Genomic DNA, 21,953 nt, shown 5'->3' with positions numbered 1-21,953 from the left:
TGGATGAAGGCAAGCTTCTCGGTCATATCATATCAAAGGATGGCATCTGCATTGATCCAACTCGGGTGGAAGCCATTCAAAAGATTGATTTTACACGAAGTAAGAAAGAAATCCAATCATTCAATGGTAAGAGGAATTTCCTACATCGCTTTGTGCCCAATCTTGCAGAACATTTAAGGGAAATCACAAACATGCTCAAAAAATATAGTGTAATGAAGTGGACCAAGGAAGCAATTAAGTCTTTCAATTTGGTGAAATTGCGCCTTTCTTCTGCTCCGGTTTTGATCAGCCCGTACTATACTCAGGGTTTCATTTTGTTTTCATTTGCCTCGGATCACACTATGGCAACAGTCTTGATGCAGAAAAGAGACCAGCTTGAGAAACCAATTGCATTTTTCAGTAGGACCATAAGGGATGTGGCATTAAAGTACAATATTATTGAAAAACAGGTTCTTGTTTTGGTAAATGCATTGAAAGATTTTCGGGTTTATATTCTACATTCTCACATCCTTGCTTATGTCCCTAACGCTGCTGTTAAAGATTGCGGAGGCCATCTTTTCTGGAAGATGACAGCAATAAAATTTTGAGAGCGGGGTATTATTGGCAAACTCTTTTTGCTGATGTGTACAAAACAGTAGCAAGCTGCCACGAATGTCAAACTTTTCAAGGTAGAAGGAAGTTGCAACCTTTACCACTCAAGCCCATTGAAGTAAGTGCTCCATTTCAGTAGTGGGGTTTGGATTTCATTTGCGAGATCCATCCTTCTTCTTCAGCACAACACAAATGAATCCTCACAGCGATGGATTATTTGTTGGCATTATGATACATATGCTGTACTTGATGGCAACCCACTCATCTCAGATAATAAATTATAGTGTAGAGAAAAGTTCACACACTTATATGCAGAGAAAAGTTTATTTCAAGTAGAGAAAAGTTCACGCACTTTTATGCAGAGAAAAGTTTATTTCATGTAGAAAAAGTTCACGCACTTTCATGCAAGGAAAAGCGCGTATATGTTGGAGAACTTACCTTTGGTCCATGGTAGTTAGTCCTTGGTATTTGAACCTATGAGGAAAAGCGCGTATATGTTGGAGAACTTACCTTTGGTCCATGGTAGTTAGTCCTTGGTATTTGAACCTATGGTTTTGGACCATGGTACGCACTTTCATGCAAGGAAAAGTGTGTATATGTTGGAGAACTTACCTTTGGTCCATGGTAGTTAGTCCTTGGTATTTGAACCTATGGTTTTGGACCATGGTACCTCGTCAAAAGTGTTGATCTCACGCAATTTCATGGTTGGTTCATGGTATTAGTCCGACAGTTTTTGATCCTATGGTTTTGGCCCGTGGTATTGCATCCAAAAGTGTTGATCTCACGTACTTTCATGGTTGGTTCATGGTATTAGTCCAACAGTTTTTTTATCCTATGGTTTTGGCCCGTGGTATTGTGAAAGGCCTAAGACTATAAAAGAGGAAGGAGATCATTTGGCAAAGCATATTCTGAATTATCGAATATCTGATAAAGTGCTAGATCTGGAATATTGTGATTGGGTTTTGGTGCAGATCTGGATCTGAATGAAGAAGGAAGTTGAGCGTAAGGAGAATGATAAGTTCTATTGATGGGTCAAAATCTTAAGGCTAAAATAGTGGTATCTCTATATGATTTTGATCTGTGATATGTGGCATACGCTTGATCTATAAATCTAATAATCTGGGTCTAAATTATTGATGCATGTTTTATTTTACACATGTTATGATCTGGGTATGTATGATGTAACAACTGCAAAGTTATAAGGAAATATTTGCAGATCTGTATGCGGGTTGGCTTTGGTGAAATCAGAGATTGATTATGCAAATGTAGTTGATGGGTTTTTGATGTTCTTGGATCCAGTTTGAAAATTTATGAAAAGTGGTCCTTGAAAGAAAAGAAGTAGGGGGTTATAGCTCCCTTCCAGGAGAGACTGGAAAATGAGAGAGAGTTGTAGCTCTCTGCAGGTTGCAGCCTGCGTACTGGTAAAGGACTGCACCAGTACAAAACCATTGTAAAAGGAGTTTCTAATTTGAAAGAAGATAGAGACATATTGCAGCAGGTGGTTTTCACCCACATTGGGTTTCCACCTTACATCTTGTGTTCTTTGGTGTGACTATCTGTTTTCTTTGTTCATGCTCATTATTTTATGGTACTGACATGCAAAAATAATTCAAAGAATAAATAAGGAAGATTTATTAAAAGAACTTAATAATACTGATTCACCCCCCCTCTCAGTATTATTTCCAACAATTGGTATCAGAGCAGGTCCTTCAGAGAAGCTTGATCGCTTGAAGGAAGATCATTCATCGTGAGCAGCTATGAGAGGGAAGCCTCAATCAGGCCACCAATTTTTGATGGGACAAACTTCAATTATTGGAAGGTAAGAGTTACTGCCTATCTTCAATCTCTTGGTACAGAAGTTTGGGATATCATAGATACAGGCTACACTTTTCCTTCAGCTACTCCTACAGATACGGCCAAAAAGAAGAAATATGAAACAAATGCTAAAGCAGTCAATACTCTGCTGGGATGCTTATCTCAAACAGAATTCGTGAAGGTTATGCAATATAAATCCGCAAAAGAAATATGGGACAAGATTGTCTTGAGCTACGAAGGAGATGAACAGGTAAAGCGTGCTAAACTTCAAACCCTTAGGATTCAGTATGAAAATCTCAGAATGTATAATGATGAAAGTGTGGCTAACTATTTCCTTCGGGTAGATGAGATTGTTAATTGCATGAAAAACTTGGGTGAAGAAATAAAAGAGGCTATTGTGGTTGAAAAATTTCTAAGATCATTGTCCCCCAAGTTTGAATCTAAAGTGTCTGCAATAGAAGAAAAGGAAAATCTACGAATTCTTACTATGTCTCAGCTACACGGAATTCTAACTGCTTATGAAATGAGAAAGGGAGGTCCATCAGACAGAAGAGAAGCTGCTTTCAAGGCTTCAGGCAAAGGAGACTATTATGAAGCAAGTCACGTGCCAGAAGAAGAAGAAGAAGAATCAAATTTTGTCAGAAATCTTCAAAGGGGAACTGGAAGGTTCAGAGGTAAGTTACCTTTTAAATTCTTTGCTTGTGGAAGAGTAGGTCATTATGCTGCAAAATGTCCTCATAAGGATAAAGGAAAGGAACCTGCTAGATGGAACAAGAAACAGATTGCAAATAAGAAAAGCTACTACACTCATGAAGATAGTGATGGTCTATCAAATAGTGACGAAGATGAACGAGGTAATGACTATAAACTCTTAATGGCATTTGAAGATGATGATTACATGGATGCTATAGATGTGGATAGCTTTTGTGAAGAAATTTCTAGACTCAAGACATGTATAGAAGAAAAGAATAGGATCATTGATACTCTACAACTTCAAATTGATGAAAAAGAAAAATATCTTGAAAAGTTAGAAGGCGAAATTTTTGGTCTTAGAAAAGAGATTGAGAAAACAAAGGCTATTAATCTTAAGTTTGTCAAAGGATCTGAAACTCTGGATGAGATCATCAATGTACAGCGCTCTCCTCTAAACAAGACAGGTCTGGGTTATAATGGAGAAACTTCTCAAGCATCCACCTCAAAGAGTTATCTTGATGCAGCAAGAAGGAATGAGCAAAAGCACAATGGAGATCACCAAGTAAAGCAGGGACCAATTACAAACAAAGACTATCAGGCAAATCAGGGGCAATCTGTCTTAAGGATGAACAAAAGCTACAACCAGCCACAGGTAAAATCCTCTCAATTTGCTTCAAGAATGAATGACAATAGAAATTACAATCATTTGACCGAAAGATTTGATAACCGCAGAAATTTCTTCAATGGACAATGCTTTTCTTTCCATAACTTTGGTCATAAAGCAGCTCAATGTGTTGCATATAAAACGATCATGACTAGAGAATCTCAAAAACAAAGAAGTATGACCGGGATTACAAAAAGGACCTATAACAACTTTTCGGTTCTTGAAAATGAAGTTGAATGTTCTATTTGCAATAACTTTGGTCATGAAGATTCTGAATGCAGGAGCAGGTTTCAGCAGACAAAGGAACAGGCCTCAAGCACCAAAACATGGAGAATAAAGGAACCACAAACAGAAAGATGTGGGATAGCATTTTATGCAGAGGGACAGGAAAATCTATGGTACATTGACAGTGGATGTTCGAAGCATATGACAGGTGATAAAGAAAAACTTGAATCATATTCTGCTCTAGAAAAAGGAAAGAAAGTTTCTTTTGGAAATGATACTCCTACAACTATAAAAGGAAAAGGCACTGCTCAGTTAAAAGAAAAGGTCAAAGCTGGAAATGTTTTGTATGTTGATGGATTGAAACATAATCTTCTAAGTGTCAGCCAGATGTGTGATCAAAGAACCGAGGTGATATTCAGATCAAATGGATGTCTTGTTCGTGATCTTGATACAGGTAAAACAGTGATCAAAGGTAAAAGAACTCCAAATAATCTATACATATTTGAAGAAGGACAACAACAATGCTATCTGAGCAAGGATGATGAGCACTGGTTATGGCACCAAAGGTTGGGGCATCTAAGCTTTTCACAAATAAGGAAAGCATGCAAATATCAGGCAGTTCGTGGTCTTCCAGATATCAAAGTTCCAGACAACACCATATGCAAATCATGTCAGTTTGGAAAGCAAACCAGAACTACCTTTCCGGAAAAGGAAGGATCAGCTAGCATGCCTCTTGAGCTAGTACATACAGATACATGTGGTCCATTCAGGAAAAGGACACCTCGAGGAGAAGAATACTTGATATTATTCATTGACGATTTCTCCAGGTTTTTCTGGTTAGGACTTATGAAGCACAAAGATGAAGCATTCGAAAAATTCAAATCCTTTAAAGCCTTGGTTGAAAATGAATCAGGATACAAAATTAAGTGTCTTAGATCCGATAGAGGTGGGGAGTTTACCTCAAATGAATTTTTCGAATTCTGTGAAGAACATGGGATAAGAAGAGAATTCTCTACAGCTAGAACTCCTCAGCAAAATGGAGTGGTGGAAAGAATGAACAGAACTGTCCAACAAATGGCTCGTGCTATGCTTGATGAATCTGGAACTCCCGCAACTTTCTGGGGTGAAGCAGCACATGCTGCGGTTATTATTCTCAACAAAACAAATGTCCGAGTGAACAGCACTCAAACCCCTCATGAGCTCTGGTATGGTGAGACTCCTTCGGTAAAGCACTTCAAAATCTTTGGGAGCAAATGCTATATTAAAAATACTGATGAGCAACTTGGCAAACTTGAACCTAGAGCAGATGAAGGCATCCTTCTTGGTTATTCTCCACACAGCAAAGCATACAAGTGCTATAATAAAAGACTTGGAAGAATTGTTGACAGCATTGATGTAGTGGTTGATGAGAAGGGATACATTCCTAGGCAAGTAAATCATGAAGATATCGAAGAAGATGAAGGCCATCCTCAAAGACAGAATGATGAAGAAGAAGAACCTCAAGAAGAACCAGAGGAGCAGATAAGGATAGAAGAGAAGACTCCATCCAGATATGTTCAGAAGAATCATCCAGAATCTCATATTTTGGGACAGAAAGGAGCAGGTGTACAAACAAGAAGAACAATTGCAGAAGCTTCAAGCTATTTGGCATTACTCTCTTCCACTGAACCACAAAATGTGAAAGAGGCATGCAAAGATGAATGTTGGGTCAAAGCAATGGATGAAGAACTTGAGCAGATCGAAAAGAACAACACTTGGGAGCTAGTTCCTAGACCAAAGGATAAGAATGTTATAGGAACAAAATGGGTCTTCAAAAATAAATTGAATGAAAATGGAGAAGTAATTAGAAACAAGGCCAGACTTGTTTGTAAAGGGTATGCGCAACAAGAAGGAATAGATTTTGAAGAAACTTTTGCTCCTGTTGCAAGACTTGAGGCCATCCGAATGTTCCTTGCTCTCTCAAGCTTTCAAAACTTCAAAGTATTTCAAATGGACGTGAAATCAGCCTTTCTGAATGGAGACTTGGAAGAAGAAGTATACATTGAGCAGCCAGATGGTTTCATTCTTGGAAATGATCCAAATCTTGTATGCAGATTGAAAAAGGCTCTCTATGGCCTCAAACAAGCTCCAAGGGCTTGGTACTATCGTTTGGACAAATATCTTCATCAACAAGGTTTTTCAAAAGGATCAGCAGACAGCAATCTTTATATAAAAGTTGAAAATGACAAATTGCTGATACTTGTTGTGTATGTAGATGACATTATCTTTGGCAGCAATGAAGAAGATATGAGTCAAAGCTTTGCCTTGGTGATGCAGAAAGAATTCGAAATGTCCTTGCTGGGAGAACTGACATATTTTCTTGGTTTGCAAATCCAACAAAATGAAGGAGGGATCTTCTTGTCTCAAACCAAGTATCTCAAGCAGATTTTGAAGAAATATGGTATGGAAGAAGCAAAACTAGTATGTACACCCATGGTCACAAGATGTAACCTCAGTGCAAATGATGAATCAGCAGCAGTGCATCAACCAACTTACAGATCTATGATTGGAAGTCTACTTTATTTGACAGGTACCCGACCAGACATCATGCATGCAGTGGGAATAGTTGGAAGATTTCAGGCAAATCTAAAGGAAACTCATCTTCAAGCAGTAAAGAGAATCTTCAAATATCTTCAAGGGACTCAAAACTATGGCTTATGGTATCCTAGAGATACAGATCTCACACTTCATGCTTATACAGATGCAGATTGGGCCGGAAGCGTGGATGACAGGAAAAGCACAAGTGGTGGTGCATTCTTTATGGGTTCCAGATTAGTATCTTGGTTCAACAAGAAACAGAGTTCGATTGCCTTGTCTACAGCTGAAGCAGAATATGTTGCTGCTGCATCTTGCTGCACTCAACTCCTTTGGATGATTCAGACCTTGCAGGATTTTCAAATCACTTGTACACCACCCATCTCCATCTTATGTGATAATACAAGCGCAATCAGCATTTCAAAGAACCCAGTCATGCATTCAAAAACCAAGCACATACCAATCAAGTATCACTTTCTCCGGGAACAAGTGCTTGAACAAAAGGTCAAGTTGGAGTATGTTCCTTCTAAGGAACAGGTTGCTGATATACTCACCAAACCATTGCCTAGGGAGACCTTTGAATACCTCAGGAAAAAGCTGGGGGTTGTTGATGCATCATCTTGTTGTTGAATCTCTTCTGATTGTTGGTTGTACGCAAGGTTCATGCATACATGTGCTGGGTTGCGGATTGGTCAAAGATCGAATGGCACAGGTTCAGGGGGAGCATATCATGCATTGTTGGCATTATGGATGAAGTACAGAAGGAGATCATGGATGTTGGTTTGAATATTGCTGCAATACGTCTCTATCTCTTTCATGGTCATGGATTATGGTTCTTCTTTGCAAATCTGGTTTATAGTCAGGGGGAGCATGTTCTTAGGGGGAGCATAACCCTTTGCCCTTGATGTCAAAGGGGGAGAGTGATTGGTTGTTGTTGACATCAAGTCCAAAGGGGGAGATTGTTGGCATTATGATACATATGTTGTACTTGATGGCAACCCACTCATCTCAGATAATAAATTATAGTGTAGAGAAAAGTTCACGCACTTATATGCAGAGAAAAGTTTATTTCATGTAGAGAAAAGTTCACGCACTTTTATGCAGAGAAAATTTTATTTCATGTAGAAAAAGTTCATGCACTTTCATGCAAGGAAAAGCGCGTATATGTTGGAGAACTTACCTTTGGTCCATGGTAGTTAGTCCTTGGTATTTGACCCTATGAGGAAAAGCGCGTATATGTTGGAGAACTTACCTTTGGTCCATGGTAGTTAGTCCTTGGTATTTGAACCTATGAGGAAAAGCGCGTATATGTTGGTGAACTTACCTTTGGTCCATGGTAGTTAGTCCTTGGTATTTGAACCTATGGTTTTGGACCATGGTACGCACTTTCATGCAAGGAAAGCGTGTATATGTTGGAGAACTTACCTTTGGTCCATGGTAGTTAGTCCTTGGTATTTGAACCTATGGTTTTGGACCATGGTACCTCGTCAAAAGTGTTGATCTCACGCAATTTCATGGTTGGTTCATGGTATTAGTCCGACAGTTTTTGATCCTATGGTTTTGGCCCGTGGTATTGCATCCAAAAGTGTTGATCTCACGTACTTTCATGGTTGGTTCATGGTATTAGTCCAACAGTTTTTTTATCCTATGGTTTTGGCCCGTGGTATTCTGAAAGGCCTAAGACTATAAAAGAGGAAGGAGATCATTTGGCAAAGCATCTTCTAAATTATCGAATATCTGATAAAGTGCTAGATCTAGAATATTGTGATTGGGTTTTGGTGCAGATCTGGATCTGAATGAAGAAGGAAGCTGAGCATAAGGAGAAGGATAAGTTCTATTGATGGGTCAAAATCTTAAGGCTAAAATAGTGGTATCTCTATATGATTTTTATCTGTGATATGTGGCATACGTTTGATCTATAAATCTAATAATCTGGGTCTGAATTATTGATGCATGTTTTATTTTACACATGTTGTGATCTGGGTATGTCTGATGTAACAAATGCAAAGTTATAAAGAAATATTTGCAGATCTGTATGCGGGTTGGCTTTGGTGAAATCAGAGATTGATTATGCAAGTGTAGTTGATGGGTTTTTGATGTTCTTGGATCCAGTTTGAAAATTTATGAAAAGTGGTCCTTGAAAGAAAAGAAGTAGGGGGTTGTAGCTCCCTTCCAGGAGAGACTGGAAAACGAGAGAGAGTTGTAGCTCTCTGCAGGTTGCAGCCTGCGTACTGGTAAAGGACTGCACCAGTACAAAACCATTGTAAAAGGAGTTTCTAATTTGAAAGAAGATAGAGACATATTGCAGCAGGTGGTTTTCACCCACATTGGGTTTCCACCTTACATCTTGTGTTCTTTGGTGTGACTATCTGTTTTCTTTGTTCATGCTCATTATTTTATGGTACTGACATGCAAAAATAATTCAAAGAATAAATAAGGAAGATTTATTAAAAGAACTTAATAATACTGATTCACCCCCCCTCTCAGTATTATTTCCAACATTATTTCATCAAATGGATTGAGGCAATTCCCACAAGGCAGGCAACTGATTCGGTAATCATTTCATTTCTTGAAAAAGACATTCTGTCTCATTTTGGCTATCCAAATAAGTTGATCACTAACAATGTAGCAGCCTTTAAATCTAAAAGGATTATTGACTTTTGTCATAAATATCAAATCACTTTGGGGCACTCAACCACCTATTACCCACAAGGCAATGGATTGGCGGAATCCTCAAATAAATCTTTGGTCAACATTATCAAAAGTTGTTGGAAACGAACAAGAAAAGTTGGCACAAAAAGCTGGTCAATGCACTTTTGGTAGACAGAGTAAGTCAAAAGAAATCTATAGGCATGTCTCCTTTTGAGCCGTGTATGGTGTGGACACAATTTTCTCGAAGACAATCATTTGCAGCGGAAAATGAATCAAATGATTCATTTGCAGCAAACTAGAGAGGAGGTATTTTAGAACACTTTCAAGTTGCAAGAGAGAATCAAGAAGATATATGACCGAAAGGAAAAAGCGGAAAAGTCTCAAATAGAAGACATAGTGCTGAAATGGGATGCAAGGAACGAAGAGAAAGGTAAGCATGGCAAGTTTGAAAATATTTGGAAGGGACCTTACAGGATTGCAGCATATCGGGGCCAAAATTCCTTCCTCTTACAAGAAATGAATCGATAAGACTATCCTGGTGGGCCGGTCAATGGTTGGCTACTCAAACGATACTAGTTTTGAAGTATTTTCTGCTATCATATGTATCATTGTACATACTAGTTTGTTTAAATTCCATTGCAAATGTCTACTGTTTTCATGCTTTCAGTTTGGGGCCCGAGGTGAAGGCTATAAAACTGAGGTTTGATTTAAGTTTTGGTTTGGTTTGTTTGATTCAAGTCTTTTAGTCGATTTCAATCTTGAAATTGGGTCAGTTTTGAGTCACATTTCAATCCTGAAATTGAGTCAAGAGTCTCGTTTTGGTTTGTTGAAGTTATTGACTCCATAGCCCAATGGACGAAGGCACTGCCTACTTTCCCATAGATTTGTAGTTCTTGGCACCTCTAAGGACCTACCATCCCCATTGGAGCCAATGTTAGTGTTGGTATCTTCATCCCTCCGTAAGAGATCAAATTCTCTTGTTGCATTGCATATTAGGTGTCTCGCTCAGTCAGCTGCATTCCATTAGGAGCATGGATCATCTAATGGTAGTGGCTTATTGTACATTTTCCCTCATGTCCTTTACCTGTTGGCCCATTTCCATTTATCAAGATTATCTGCAGTCACTTTTTGTCTTTAAATTTGCAAAAGTCATTTCTAGGGTTTCAGTTTCATGAGGTCTAGGGTTTCATCAAAAAGGTCTTCAAAATGTACAATAGCAGCCAACAGGTGCATGAGGAGGTTGAATAAAGTTCCAGTACCAATAAAATTCATAATCTCATGCTCAGAAATGTATTTTTCCTCAACATAGTATTTTAGGTTTTTGTTGTATAAATTCATGTAATTTTAGTTCTCTTATATGTAAATCACTTCAGTGGCAACCCTGGTCACCTTACCAAGCTTCAGTAGCTCCATCCTCTGCAAGGCAAATAAAAAATCAAGTCATTCAGTTCATCACAGCCAAAAATAAAGCAAACTTCCCAAAAAACAGAGTTTGAAAAAGTAAGTCACATTGCAAACATTATAAAAGTGGGTTTTATGAATGAAAAAATTTAAAGCTCTTGTATATAAATCATTTTTACAATTCAAAAAGCTCATTGGCACTTAAAAAAGAAAGATTGAGCAAAGTGACGGCCGTGTTGAGCAAAGGAAGGAATCTTGGAGAAAAACTGTGCAAATTCGTGGGGTGCGGCGCATTGGGTGAGAGGCACGGTGCATTGGGTCGCCCTCCACAGTGTTAAATTTACATTGGCGCAGTGCATATAGGAGGCGCGGCATGTTGGGTTTGTGGCGCAGCACACAGGGCTTCAAGCCCGATTTCACCCACAAATTCATTCAAACTGCCAAATTTGCTAAATTTCCACCTGCTCAATTAATTCATCATTCTTCCACTGCCGGTGAATGAGTTTTTCTTAAAGAGTTTATGGGGATTTAAAGAGATAAGCTTGAAACCCTACCTCCTTGAAATTTTTCTAAAAAACAAGTGCTTAGGGTTTGTAGTTTGTGTTTTTGCTGCCAAATTCCATTCCCTCACTCCCACACACTTTGTTTCCCACATCCATTTTCTAGTTTCATCCCCATATCCCTAATTCCCATATCCACTAACCCCATATTCCTAACTCCCACTATCCCAAACCCTAGCTACACATTCCTAAACCCTATTGTTATCCAAAAATCTAAAAATTATCCCTAAAACTCTTCTATTCCCTAAATTCCAGTCAGCAACATTTCTAAAACCCCTCTTACCCTCTCCCTTCACAGTCCCTAATACATATTCAAACATTTGGAAGCAAAACGTCAAAATCACCATAAATCTCTTCATACTCATCAAGAAAAATCACACATTAGCAAGCATGGAATCTAATCCTTCATATGACCGAGATGAAGAGACACACAGTGACTCTCCTACAGAAATGCATGCACCAAGGAGACCTCACAAGGGTGGCAAACATATACGAGAGGAGCCTACTTCACTTGCTGAGTTGTAGGCCTACTGCTGTCACATGCTTCCAACACCAATCCTGTTATCAGTTCCATGAGATGGTTGCTAGAGTCCAGTATCATCATGAGTTAGCCCGGTTGTTTGTGCTTCATCTACATAATGGCCAAACCACTCTAGCTGGTGTGACATTCACCTTTACACCGAAGTCTATTTCTCTAGCAACCGACATTCCTAATGTCGGAGAGCAGTGGAATAAAAAGCAGAAGATTGATAAGGAACACTATGAACCATACATCAAGCCTGGTTATTTGAGACAACTCAGCAGATTTTTTCCCTTTCGGTACCTGAAAGACTCATATGCTCCCTTGATGAAACTCATGATGAAGTATTTCAGCTGTGAGGGCCGGTTTTCTCGCCTATATGCTTATCTTATTAGATTGTTGATGCACTTTACCAGGTGAGAATGATGAATCTCCCCTACTTCATGTGCCGAAATATTGAGAAGATGACCACCCTAGTACAACATAAGACTCCTCAGCAGCAGTTTAACAGTATATACCATTTTGCACTCATCAAAATTTTGGTCATGCATCAGCTTAGTTTGCAGGGCATCTCATGGGAGGATTTCATTTCTCATGAGTTCTTCACAACTCCTCAGGTACCTCTAGAGACTTTTCATGAGATAGGTGAACCGTCTCATCAGCAGGAGGGTCATGAGACAGAGACCGCTAGTGTGCCGGTATTTGTCACCTATCAAAAGGGCACTAGACGGTTGTTTGCAGCAGCAAAGCGAGTATTATCTCCACCCGGGGTGGAAGGGGTCTCGCTTCCTTCATCAGCACAGTAGGTTCAGGACAAGGGTAAGAGGCCATTACATGAGGAGGGGCCTTCAGGTGAGCGATTTCATTCTCATTCAGGACGATGACATGAATTTGGGCCCACAAAGCTCAAAGCTCAAGGAGGTCATCCAAGAGCAACAGGTAGACATCAATGCTTTGTCCCTCAAATTGGAAAGAGCCAAGTGGATAATAAAGTACCTGGAGCAAATAAAAAAGCAACTGGAGGATTAGCAAACCATAATGGAGCTAAGAAACATACGAGAAAATCGGCACGCTGCCAAATGGAGGAAAGTCAAGTTCACAACACTTGAGCAAGAAATTAATTCTGATCGTGAGTCTTGGGTGGAGAGGACTAATATCCACTTGGAGAGGATGCTGGAGAAAGCCATCAATGAGAAAAATATGTTAATAAACATGGCATATCATTATTTGTCAAGGAATATGGTGTGCCAAGCTAGAATCAGGAGCTTGAAGACCGAGTTGAAGAAGAGATCGAGGAGGGAAAAAGCGCAAGATAAACTTTAGATCTTGGTTGAGGCTTCCTTGGCCCAACACAGCACTTGATCGAGAACACTCAGCCCAAATTTCAAAAAAAATGGGACACTTTTTGCATTTTTTAATTTTTTGGGCCAAAACACAGAATTTTCTGCCCAATGCGCCGCTCCACCTTGCGATCGCTTTTTATGGAGGCCTCCAAATGACAAAAACTCAGCATCTTTGGATTTGTCTCGAAAAAATATGCATGCCTACCAATGGCCAAGAAATTTTGATAGGTTTTTAGCCCCCAAGAAGGTCAAAAACACCCAAAAAATGACCTTACTACCCCTATTTTGACACACAGGAAGCAATGTTGGGAGAACTCCGGAGGGGAAAATGGAGGCCAAATTCAAAAATTCCACTTGTTCTAGAAGGTAGACAGGTAGACCTTTCCAAAAATCACTCTTGGTGAAAATTTGGACACCAGGAAGGCCTCCAAAACTGGTTGCAAACAGACGCTACGCATAGAGAAATTAGCGTGGCGCATAGGGGAAATTTTGCTCATTTTGACCAATTATACTCTATTTTTCGCCTAGTTCCTCGAGAGTTTGACTTTTCTCTTTATTAATTCCAAACTTATAATGTAATTTAATGTAAATTGATGGATCTTGATGTAATTATGTCAAATTTTCACCCATGGAGGTAGATTCATCTATCAAAAAGTAGTTTGAAACTGAATGAATCAGTTCACTAGTTTCTAGAGGCAAGCTGTTCCACTGCCTAATTTGTAGTTCTTAGTTTAGAATTAGTTGGAACAACTCCTAAACTCATGAGCCCGACCCCTATAGGCTAGGATGAGTTGTTGTTTGCCTATATCTTATGTTTTTCAGTCATTATCATGGTTGGACTTTTGAGAAAGCTTGGAGCTTCATTGTATACATTTTCTCAGCAGTTTTGGCTAAGGAATAGACCAGGGTTTGCAGCACTCTATGGGATTCATGTGGCATGTTGCTTTGATATTGTGTTTCCTTCTGTAAATGTAAGTTTATATGTGTTTTATATATTCCATTATCTGTCTTGCTTCTTCTTAACTAAAACAAACAAGGATAAAGGTAGAATCCGTTGAAATTGCAGTGCTCTACCTAGGGTTTGCTTAGTTATTGATGTTTTCAGCTATTTGAAGAGGATATTTGAGGTTTTCTTTCCCTCTTCAACTCCTCACCTATCTAAATATCTCAATTTCATTCAATTTGAAGTATCAAATCACTTGCCTACCTTGCCCCATTGAGACCTCTACAAAACTGAGCCTCATTCCCAAGACCCAAAATTTGCCTTTCCATTCGAGCCAACGAAACATCATCAAATTCAATTAAACACTTCTATACCCATACCTAGCCTAAAATTAGTCATCTCAAGTTTTCATTGGCCATCCTTTCTGAGATTGACAAGGAGAGAGCCCTCTCCCGACCTGGTAGGGCTAGCTACCAAGTTAAGCGTGGTTTGATGTTACCCTAGATCCTACCTTTCTCAACCTGAGGTAGATTTAGGCCCTAACACCTTGTTCAACATATGCCATCAATTTCTAACAATAATCTTGAGATAGGTACTACAAATAATTGGTTCCTAACCATCATTTTTTCATTCATGGGGACTCATATACTTTGATATTAGAAACAAAAGCGTAAAAGATATATAATAAAGTATGTCATGTATTGGCCATGACAACAAGCTTGAGATAAATGCAAATAATTAGCTTCTCTTATTTCAAGAATAATATAATATTCTCTTTTGAATAAGGCCAACCATGTGAAGGTGGAAGCTCATATACCCCACGCCTCCCCCTCACATCACTTTCAGTATTCCCAATACCCTATTTATCTATTATAAACTATTTTAAAGCAATATAGTAAGAATCAAGCATGTATAGGAATTACTAAGAAAACAAAAACTTAAGTTGAATGAGAACAAATCAACTGAAAACATATAAATGCATACCCCATACATTTCAACATTTCGATATCATTAATATTCTTCTTCATCCAACTGAACATTTACGTCATCCGGTTCAAAAATGACACTGAAACAATTAGCCATTTCAACATCATTTTCAATTTCATCATTTGGTTCAACTTCTTCATCTACAGTACATCATCGATACCATCTTCATCAAGAACATTTTCTCAAACATCTCCTTGAACTTCTTCAAAATCTTCGTGACCTGAGACATGATCAACTAACTGCTCCTCTACATCATCATCCTCTTCAACATTACCATATTCTTCCGCTACATTATACTTTACTATCTTCCTCTTGGATCATATATAACAACATATGACCAACCCGCTCTACCTAGAACCTCTGAGTAAAAGACATGTTCACATTATCTTGGAAGAACATAGCAATCCAATACTTGCTCAAATGACCTTGTATTAACCATGATAAATACATTATCATGTTTAATAATATTTCTATCGAGATCATTTTCATTCATTCGTATCCTATCCAAATTCACATCAAATAGAACCAATTTCAAGGAATCAAAGTCACAATCAAGTATGTCATCCAAATACCCATAGTATCAATTTTCAAAGTTTTTTGGATGTGTCACTTTTGGAGGAAAAATTAGTGACCTGGAAGACTGCAGTTATCCCACAATTAGAAATTTTCCTCTTTTCACCCAACTTTTTGATGTGAAATTTACAGCCTTTATACCACATTTCATTATGGTGTTTGAACTATAATATTCCAAACACATGAAAAAGGCATTGTCAATTAATAAACATATTCATATAACTTGAAAGTATCTGAAAAGAACACACCTGCACTTAGTAGTACATTAATAATATATAAAACTTAAAAAAAATATTGTAGGGTGAAAATGCATCTTGCTTTCCTATTTATCTTTGAAACCATTAATTGGTAAATCAATTTCCATTTATGTAATATTAGCATCTCGGGCACGATGAGCTTCTTTAACCAATGCAAACACCCCTTCCCACGATAATGTACTATAAAATTGTTCACAACTTTAAATCCATGGTTTCATCCAATCAAGATTGTTGGCAATGTATATATGTAGTAGTGCATCCCACTCTCAAGAAACTGTATTAGAAAATCATAATTCACCAATAAATATTAGCTAACATGGTCAATATTAATAATTGATGAAAGAATAAAAAATGAATAAGTATGATATACAAAAAAATGAAAACTTGTGTGTGTGTGTATATTATAAATCCCACATTAAATATTTAATTAGCTCTTGCTTTCATCATTCTACCTTTCTCCAACATATGCTCCCCTTCAAAAAACAATATGAGTTCACATCCCAAATGTGATCCACATGCATATTTGCTGCTAATATAGGAATATACTCACTAATATACACCATGGATTTATATGCCATATATCCCTCCACCATAGAACCCTCATGACGTGCTCTTTATCTAACTGAAGCCTTCAATGATTTCAAGTTCCTCTCCACCATCCACATTGACCTTGTGTGTACAGGTCCACATAATTCAATCTCCTCAACTTGGTGTATGAGGTAGTGTCCTTTTGCATTGAAAAATGTAGGAGGTAGATACTTTTTCATTTCACACATTAGCCAAGGAACTTATCTCTTCTAATGCTTTATATCGTCTTTATGTGTTTCTTTCAATGACACCATCTACAAATGATGCAAGAAAATAACATGTTTCAACAAAACATAATATATTACATTATAATTAAAATACATGTCATTATAAAATTGAACAACTAATTGAAAAAACACTTGGAATATAAATCACTACTTACCTCGTGTTTTTTCCAAGATCATATATAACTTGTCTAACAATGTTGTCGAAGTCATCTGGGAGAGATAGAGGTCTAACATATTAGCAATAAAAATGAATCGTTATTTGTTTAATCAAATTTAGAAAAACAAAATCCCATAAAGATGTATATATACCACTATAGAAATACATATACCAAAATAATTACCTTAATGAAGGTATGTCAACCATGTGTTTTTACCCCACCAAATTCACCTTTCTTTGTTAATATATTATTTATGTTTGAAGAAAAGCCTATGGAAAATCTAATTCTTCGTATGATCTCTTTTATATCATCGCTTTGCTTCTCTGTTAATAACCATGGAAGTTTTTTTTGGTCTCTATTGATATTTGATCGTATCCCACTTTTCAATACATGATTGACCTCCAAAATGTCATTACAAATTCTGAGGATTTTTTTTGTATCCCTCCTACCATCTATGATCCACCATAAAGTTTGTCACATTCTTCTCGATATGCACTGTATTAAACAAATGGGTTATTCTTAGGTGCTCATAGTAGGGAAACTTCATGAATTGAGCGGGATAAGTTTTCATTCCTTGTGGAATCCCATCATGTCCTTCACGATGATTTTTGTTATATTCTAACTTCCATAAGTGAGGTGTCATTATTTGTGATTTTAATCCAATCTCTTCTTTCCCATTGAAAATATGTTTTTCAATAGCACGACACCTATGTCTCTTAGAGAGGAAGTGCCTATACTCATCAAACACCTCCTTTCCTAAACTTGTTGAACAACGAGATTTCATCTTAGGACCACAAACTGGACATGAAAATTTACCCTTTGTTTGAAGGCCTACATGATATTGATTAATGTCAATTATAAATGAAGGGATTATTTAAAATACATGCATGATATGATCTAATTGAAATAATTATATACTAATAAAGTGCAATGGAACGTTAAACACCACAAAATTATGTTAGTCCTGGGGCATCATGAATTGTCCATACATGTATTTCGTGGTATTGAAATTGCCTCTACCATATTGGTTTACAGATGTCATACATAGTGATGTTGGCCCATAAATTCATTAACTCATCGATAAGAGGCTCGATATATACATTCATATCTTTAACTTAGTACTTACCTAACTGTTTGAAATTACAAGCAATTAATACATCTATGATATGTACATACAAGTAAATAAATAAATATAACATATTATGCAGCAAACAAGAGATGAAAATGTTACAATATTCGAAAAATTAATGTAAACAAATACCTGGAACAATCATTGTCAGCATAATGTGCTCCCTCTTTATTGGCATCCAAGGAAGAATGTTATTATTGATAACAAAATTGGCCACACTGAGTAACAAACCTCTACTCTCCAAATGGATTAACACTGTCAGCTACCAATGAAAGCCTAACATTACAAGGTTCATCTTCAAAATATGAGCATTTTTCCTCAATGTCCCTAAATTCATAACCGTCCACAAGCATTCGAAAAAAACCATCTTCACTTCTCTTCCGTGCATGGTAATCCATAAATTTTTCTACGCTTTCACACTTGAACAATCACTGCAATCGTAGAATTATGGGAATATGACGAAGAACCTTTTGAGGCACTCTTTTTGTTAGTTGATTTTTTCGATATCTACTACTCTGACATTGCAGGCAATTCGTTTTTGATGTATGTTGTCCATAATATATAATATGATAATTAGGAAATGCATCTATAGATTGATACTCCATTCCAATTTCTTTCATAATGGCATATAAATCTCATTATGTGTGAGGTAAATTATTTAATGGTGATTTAAAAAAATCATCTAAAAATATATTACAACATAAAAAATCACTAGTTAATGTAAATAATATTAATCATAAATATTGCATTATTATTTTACACATTAATTAACACTAAAAAAAGGGAAAAAAATCAACCTTTCATGTGATGAAACATATTACATTATACCTTAGGATTTTTTTCATACAAGTGTTTCACAAACCATTCAAAACCTTTCACGTCACCAATAATAATGTAGCAGAGAGAATATTTTCTCTTGAAACTTCATAACGTGGTGTCCCTGCCTTCTGTAGTACAGGTGCATCATAAATATCATCATCTTTCTCACTTTCATACAAGTCTTGGATCAATTGATTTGTCACATCATATTAACTAAGTTATTATTATAATCTTCTTTTGTATGATCATTATCTTGATCTTTAATATTCACTCTATGTTCCTCAAATTGTAGAACATCATTCTAGTACTACTACATGGCTGCCATGTATTCTGCCTCTATAGTTTATAGTGCCACTACAGATTGTTTCTTACTCATCCAACTAACTGCACCTCCAAATAGGTTAAACACATACCCACTTGTACATCTTCTCTGATCCAGATCTCCACCCCAGTCTGCATCAACAAAGCCATGAATATCCAACACTCTGTCCAATCCTGGTCTTCCTTGGTAGCACAAACCTTAATCACTAGTGCCACGCAAATACCTGAAAACGCACTTCACTGTTGTCCAGTGCTCCTTCCCTAGTTTTGATATAAACCTGCTCAATACTCCCACTGCATGTGCAATGTCTGGTCTAGTACAGACCATTGCATACATTAGGCTACCGACTGCACTTGCATATGGAACACGGGACATGTCCTCTTCCTCTTCTTGTGTCTTGGGGCACTGTTCAGCAGATAACCTCACACCTACAGGAATAGGAACCTTCACTAGTTTATTATCCTGCATATTAAACCTCTGCAGTATTGTCTCGACATACTTCCTCTGGTTTAACCAGAGCTTCCTCTTTGTACGATCTCTTTTAATTTCCATGCCCAAAATATAGTTTGCAGCACCAAGATCTTTAATGTCGAATTTGGAGGACAACTGGGTCTTCAAATCCTGGATAATTTCTTTGTCATTTCCAACTAGAAACATATCATCCACATACAAGACTAGATAAATAACACAATCACCAATTAATTTAAAATACACACAGTGATCTGCTTGGCTTCTGGTGAAGCCAAGTCCTTGTATAAATGTATCAAATTTCTGATACCACATCCTTAGTGGTTGTTTTAACCCATACAGAGACTTCTTTAACTTGCATACCAGTTCTTTCTTACCCTTCACCACAAAGCCTTCAGGTTGCTTCATGTATATTTCCTCTTCCAGATTCCCATGAAGAAATGTTGTCTTCACATCCATCTGTTCTACCTCGAAATCAAAAGCAGTAGCAATAGATAAAAGTAATCTAATAGAAGTTACCTTGGCAACAGGAGAAAAAATATCACCAAAATCAATTCTCGACACCTGGGAATAACCTTTTGCTACAAATCGAGCTTTGTATTTCTCCACCTTTCCTTTTGCATTTATCTTCTTCTTGAACACCCATTTGCTGCCAATGGGTTTCCTTCCAGCAAGCAACTCCAACAGATCGTAAGCCTCATTTTTGTGAAAAGATGCCATTTCATCAACCATGGCCTCTTTCCAGAGTTTTCCATCCTCTGAATCCACTGCTTCCTTCACAGTTCTGGGATCATCATCACTAATAGACAAAGAAAAAATTGAACAGAAAGCAGATGGACTACGCCTTTCCGGCTACCTTCTTTTCGAACAGATCTTCTCACAGCCAAAGTTTGTGGCTCTTCATATTTTGATTCCTCCTCTATTGTACAGATTGATTCTTCCTCCTTTAGCTCAAACGCTATCTTCTCAGGTTCCCTTAGTTGGACTTCATGTCTAATAACATCTTTCACCTCTCTGAATACCACATCTCAACTGTACAAAACCTTCCTTGTTACTAGGTTCCAAAGCTTATAACCCTTTAAACCATCCTTATACCCAATAAAGATGCACTTTTCAGATTTACTATCCAACTTGGTTCATTTCTCCTTTGGAACATGTACATATGCATCACATCTAAATACCCTTAGATGTGAAAGAGATGGTTTCTTACCAGTCCATACCTCTTGTGGAGTCTTACCCTCCAATGCTGATGAAGGTGACCTGTTGATCAGGTAACATGCAGTATCTACTGCCTCTGCCCACAATTCATTTCCTAACCTGGCACCACTGAGCATTCTTCTTGCCCTTTCCATCAACGTCTTGTTCATTATTTCTGCAACTCCATTTTGCTGAGGTGTATATGGAGTAGTCTTCTGCCATGATATACAACAATTCTTACATAATTCTTCAAATTCCTTGCTAACAAACTCTCCACCATTATCTGTCCTCAACACCTTTATCTTCTTCTCTGTCTGGTTTTCCACCAAAGCCTTAAATTCTTTAAACCTGTCAAAGACTTTAGATTTCTTCTTAAGGAAATATATCCATGTATTCCTTGAGAAGTCATCGATAAATGATACATAGTACATAGACTTACCCAGTGATGGAACCTTCATAGGTCCAAACACATCACTGTGCACAAGCTCTAATATTTGTTTCTTCCTCTTACCACCAGAGGGGAAACTCACCCAATTTTGCTTCCCATATACACAATTTTCATAGAAATCAAAATCTAGAGACCTATTACTCATACCTTCTACCATACCTTTACCATGAAGTATTCGAAGGCCCTTCTCTCCAATATGTCCAAGCCTTTGAGGCCACAACATGGTCTTCTCTCCAGAGACCACTAGATTTTCTGCTCCACTTTCAGGAACCATAGAACTATTGCACCCATCAATAACAGTGCTACCTTGCAGCTTGTACAAAGTTCCAATCCAAACTCCTCGCATCAAGACCAATGCTCGCTGAACCATTTTGCAGGTATCCTTTTCAAAAACTATTTTTACACCTGCATCATCCAGCTTGCTTATAGAAATCAGATTTCTAGCTAATGCAGGAATATGTATAACACCTGGAAGCGTTCTAACCCTTCCACCTTGCAACGTCAACTTTACTTTTCCGTGACCAATGATTCTAGCCTTCCTATCATCCCCCAAGAAGACATCACCACCATCATATTTCTCATACTCGCAGAACCACTCTCTATGGGGAGTGAAGTGAAAGGACGCACCTGAGTCAATCAACCATGCCTCATGATCTACATGTGTACTTGAAGAAGCCAAGTACACATCACCACCTTCATCTGAGGTGGTTTTCGCCTCTGTAGAAGAAGCCTCATCAGATCCCTTTCCTTTGTCAGGAGCTTTAAATTTACAGTCCCTTTTAAAGTGGCCTTCCTTTCC

Source organism: Pinus tabuliformis, chromosome J (genome assembly GCF_031772625.1).
Source record: "Pinus tabuliformis cultivar Carrire ecotype Pingquan chromosome J, CPIR1, whole genome shotgun sequence".
Lineage (NCBI taxonomy): Eukaryota > Viridiplantae > Streptophyta > Pinopsida > Pinales > Pinaceae > Pinus > Pinus tabuliformis.
Note: the sequence above shows the minus strand (reverse complement) of the source record.